The sequence below is a fragment of the Lactuca saligna genome, chromosome 8 (assembly GCF_052625555.1).
Source record: "Lactuca saligna cultivar CGN05327 chromosome 8, ASM5262555v1, whole genome shotgun sequence".
Classification (NCBI taxonomy): domain Eukaryota; kingdom Viridiplantae; phylum Streptophyta; class Magnoliopsida; order Asterales; family Asteraceae; genus Lactuca; species Lactuca saligna.
This window is the reverse complement of record NC_136424.1, coordinates 104427966-104433596: the sequence shown is the minus strand read 5'-3', so window position 1 is coordinate 104433596 and position 5631 is coordinate 104427966. Positions and strand designations below refer to the sequence as shown.

The 5631-nt window shown below is 32.7% G+C and overlaps 1 pseudogene; it reads left to right on the top strand.

Moving 5' to 3' along the window:
- The first annotated feature begins 2257 nt into the window (after nucleotides 1-2257).
- LOC145012961 (protein GLUTAMINE DUMPER 2 pseudogene) lies at nucleotides 2258-3190 on the top strand (annotated as a pseudogene).
- Nucleotides 3191-5631: the final 2441 nt, after the last annotated feature.

Here is a 5631-nt window from a genome sequence, read left to right as displayed (position 1 = left end):
CCCCCGACTCTCAGGTAATAAATTTATGGCTTTAATTTTCATAAATTGCAAGGTCTACTCGATGAGTTGGATGCCCTGACTCGTCGAGTAGAAGCGGATTGGGTCACATGTTTAAGTGACCTACTCGCCGAGTTCAAGATAGGACTCAATGAGTTGGAGCTGGAGGATGAAACCCTAATTTTTGGGGTTTTGCACACTATTTAAAGGATCATACGCTTCCTTTATCCCCCTTACAACATCTTGAGATTCTAACAAACCCTAATATGAGTGGGTGTTTCATTCTTGTGTGTTTCAAGCTTGGAAGGTGGATATTAGTGATAAGAGCTTGGAGAGCAAGTGGCTGGAAGCAAAGAACGTGTGGGGATATGAACTCTACCTAATTTAGCATCATTTGGAAGGTATCAAGTCGTTTCCTTGACCTTATTTCCTTTTATATCTCATTTGGTTATAGATTAGGGCTTTTCTAGCATATTATGAAGCTATTCTTGGGTATGCGCTAAGATCTGAAGTTGTAACTTCATTCTGAACTCTCTTTGGTCTCTAAGTCCATAAAGCTTTCAACTTTAGCAAGTATGAACCTCTCCTTAAGTGTAAAACTCCATTACAAGCTTGGTTTTGACATTATAAGACTTTAGAGCCTTGCATGCACGTAAAGTTTGCAACTTTACGTGATAAACATGCATTGGGAAGCTAGATCTGCAATATGGAACCTTAAAATGGCTTAAAAAGCATTTAAATGGATAATGTACTGAAGGGACTCAACGAGTTGCATGGTCAACTCGACAAGTTCGATGAAGATTGTCGTGTAAGGACTTCTGCATGGACTCGGCGGGTCAGTGGGGTGACTTGGCGAGTTAACTTGGGTTTTCCCGACATTTGGACGCGCTTGGACTCAACGAGTTGCAGGGAAACTCGACGAGTCAGTGGGGGGTTTTCACGACTACTCGAGTTCTGGAAGGACTCGAGGAGTCAGTGATTGCACTCAACGAGTCAAATCAACATGGATTGTTGACCTTGATCATTGACTTTGACCAAGGGTTGACTATTTGACTACTGGATGGTCAGAATAAGATCTTAAAATAGGAGCCGCTGACCAGTATCGTGCGAGATACTCTATAGACTTCAAGCACTATCATGTTTGGAATTTGGTGAAAGATGAACCGAAATGGAAATCCTCTTCCACTGCATCTAATGCACATGATTTCATCAACTTGGAAGATTGTAAAGTTGTAACTCGTCCAGTTGGTACAAAGGCGGCCAAAAAAGCAGCTAATCCATCACATCATCAAGTAGCCGACTTGATGAGATACTTGTAAAGCATGTACTAAATAATCAAAAAAACTATAAACGCTACCAAAGATCTGTGGATTTAAAAACATGTTAAAAGAAGAAAAAAGTACAATTAAAAAAGAAAAACTGAAGCATAAAGAGACGTCAATCATTTTCATGGATCCAAGTAGTATGTCGGAGGAGGGACGACAAATTTGGATAAACCGTTGTGAAGAGGTAAAGATAAAATATAACGTGTAGATGTCATCTTTTTAATTAATGTATTTTTAGGCTTCGTGTTCTTAATTAATGTATGTTTAGATATGAAACGCTTTAGGTTTCGTAATTTTTAATTAATGTATATTTAAGTGTTGTATTTTTTTAACTATTATATCTTTTATTTTTAAATTTATAATTATATTTAAAAATATAATGATAAAAATGTGGAATTTCATTAACGAGTATTGGATTCAATGAAATGTGGCGGTTAAAAAGTAAAGTTGAATAAAAAAACAAAATGCTGATATGACAGTGATGTGATAATCCATTGAATCTGAATGATCTAAGAAGTTTAATGAACTTGTGAATAGTCTTTAGGTAATAATAATTTGGTAAATATTAATGTATATAAGGTAAAAGTCAATGTATATAAAGTAAATTCTTCATTAAAAACAAAATCCAAATTTTGTATTATATTAGATTATTTCTAAACCATCTTGTGAGATAAAAGAAAAATCTGTGAATTTTAGTAATCTCGTAAAGTATATTTAGGAAAATAAATATTTACTGTGCAGGACTATTTAAGAAGTGTTAATTACATGATAGTACTCTTGTTTTGGTTACTTTAGTGATGATCCTTTACATAATTAGGTTAAACTGTTATCGAGTACCCACGTCTCGCGCTACCATATATGCTGCCGTGGGCTCCCAACATGGCCTCATATATAATTGTGTATTTACAAGGAAAAAGCAAAGGCTATCAACTTTTCATCTATAAATACAATCCGAGCTATGAAGCCTTTTAATCCATTCATCCTCATTAAAAATCTCAAACATCTTCAATTTTCTCTCTAATTACATTCAACAAAAGATGCCTACACAAGCAACCTCTTCAATAGCTCCGTCGTCTCAGGTGCCTTTTCAGCGGTCACCATGGCACTCACCGGTGCCTTATCTCTTCGGAGGCCTTGCTGCCATGCTGGGTCTCATTGCTTTTGCTCTGTTAATCCTCGCCTGCTCCTACTGGAAGATCTCCGGCGACATGGAGAACGGAGACGAAAGTGAGAGAGATCTTGAGGCTGGAGATTCGAAACCCGACAATAACAACAAGGAGCCCCCTGTTTTGGAAGAGAAGTATCTTGTAATCATGGCAGGACAAGCGAAACCAACATTTCTGGCAACACCAGTTTCAAGCAGAGCCTCTTCGTTTGGTAGTTGTAGTTCTCGGGACAACACATCGTCGGAAAGCAAATCGTCGATCTCAGACGAGGAAATGATGGATGAGAAGGAGAAACACGTAACGAACATCACCGACCAGGACAACTCAGCTGATCAGGTCCCTTAGTATTGTAGACGCCAGAAACATCTTTTGTCTTCTTCTTTTCATGTTCATGGATTGAAAAGTGAAGAAAGTTCGAGTGGTGGTGACTAGATCTGCTGAGTTGCAAGCAAGATTTAGTAAGAGCTTCCATTGGTGATGAGAGGACATTATTTTTACAGGGACACAAACTCAGAAACCTTCGAAGCTGGTCTGGATATATTTGTAAATTTTTGTAGACTACCAAAATACGAGATTCTAAGTTATTTCGAAGAAGCCACATCTACATAGTTAATTAACCGGACCAATTTGACTCATCTCTCCTTTTATTTTTGTTTTTAAGAACAATGGATAATGAAGATTGATGTGGATAGAGTTGCTATATACTTCACTTTAATCTTGCTAATTTAAGATTCCAAACAGAATACATCCTTAACTTTAAACCTGTCAAGTTACACTTTTGTTTGAGAAATTCTTTATTTTGAATTTATGAAAGCACAAGGCATAGTGACGAGTGGCGGACAAAACTATGATTTGCAAGATAACATAATACTTTAATTTCGTACAAAATATGTGTGAAGAATATACAACTTGTTCTACAAAATATATGTATAGCTAAATTAAAGGCCAGATGAATTATATTAAAAGTATCCATAATGCTTCGAAATTTATAAAATTTAATAAATCAAATCATTATTATATAGCGTTTAGGTCATTTTTATCACTTAATTTTTGGTTTGTACGTACTCATTTGATCACTTCTTTTTAAGTTTTAAAAGCTTATCAAACTTTTGGCTTTGTGCTCATTTAATCATTTAACTTTTGTTTCGGTCACATTTAGTCACCTAACTTTTAAAATTTTGTTCATTTAATCTTTAAACTTTTAAAATTTTCTAAAATCTGAATGACTAAATGCGTACAATTTTACAAGTTAGGTAACTAAATAAACGTAAATCTAAAAATCTAATGACTTTTTAAAACTTAAAAAATGCTAAGTGATTAAACAAGCATAAAATCAAAAGTTAAGTGATAAACTTAACCTAAACCCTATTATATATTCAATACTATTCTATTAGTTTTTGTTTCTATTTTTTATTATAGTTATTTAAAATCTATTAATTTCAATAAAACATATTTAACTATTAGAAGTTTTTTTCTTTTCTTTATATAAAAGTTGAATGGCCATTATGTTCTTTAAATGTCTGTGTCACCTCACAATGTGTCACGTCATCTATTGAATATATAGTTTGTGACATCATTCGGTATAACTCTTCATTGTCGATGCTCTATTCCTTTATGTCACAAAACTGCAAGGCGTCTCTACTATTCTCGAATTTAAATTAAGCAGAGGTATTGCTACCCAAAAATCAACTAAGTATATATATATATATATATATATATATATATATATATATATATATATATATATATATATATATATATATATATATATATATATATATATATGAGAAAATTGAATATACCCTTAAGGGTATATAAGCTTAAGTACCCAAATTCATCCCACCTTGTCGTTTTGTATCATATAATACATTCTAATTGTCTAATGTTCTTATAATTTAGCTTCTAACTTGATTTACTTCCATAATAATTATAAATTACATATTTATCTTCCTCTTACATAATTTTCATTTTCAACTACAATATACATATACAGCGAAGTAAGTGGTAGGCAAAAAGATGTGATGTAAGAGGGAGATAATAGTGTAATTTTGAAAATTTTAAAAGTAAATCAAGTTAGGGTTAAAGTTTAAGAACATTATAATTAAATATATCAAACAAAACGACGTATTATGGTATGTTTGGATACCTAAGTTTCTATACCCTTAAGGTATATTCACTTTTCCATATATATATATATATATATATATATATATATATATATATATATATATATATATATATATATATATATATATATATATATATATATATATTACGTCCGTCTTTACATAGATAGCCTACGTCCGCCAAGTAAAATGTCACATTTGGATAAGTATAAAGTTTTGATTTAGCATAATTATGCTTAAATAAATAATGCAAGCTGAATCATGTACCCACAATATTATGTCTATATATCACTTGTAATCGATTAGATGTTTACTTTTAACAAAAGATTAAAGATGCATATCTTACCCATTAATTCCATTTTATACTTTCCCCACTTGAAAATTCCGAGCAATGGTGCGGGAACGTACAACTTGTGACGATGGAAGACATAAATAGATATAAAGCACTGGGGACATGCATTAACTTAATAAAACAATGTAGGGAAAAGGTGAAGTGGGTAGATATATAATTATATTATTATGAAATTAAAATATTAAAAAAAAAAAAAAAAAAAAAAAAAAAAAAAAAAAAAAAAAAACGCTAGAATATATGTTATTCAAATTCATGATTTTTAATTTGTTTTCCTAAAGGTTCAACCACTTTGATGATATTAGACAAGAGGGCTACATCTTTTTGGGTGAAAGGTACAAGTCAGAACAGTGCCAAGATGGAAAGAAAATGACTTGCCATTTGAAGAATAAATGAGAATACCTGACCAGGTATGCGGACAGATAACTAGGGTTTCTGGGGTAGATGAAATGGTAGGGTAAAGGTTCTATCAACTGTTAAACTTAACGTAGATTGTTGGATCGTACAATAATGTGTCCACCCAATAGGAAGCATTTGCTTTGTTATCCTTTTCTTTTACCACTCAATTTTCCATCTCGACCGTTTCATGCCAAAGTGTCTTTGAGAGTGCATGTTCTCTGGTAACCACAACTCCATCTCTTTGGTTCCTGAAAGGTCAGTTTTTCTAG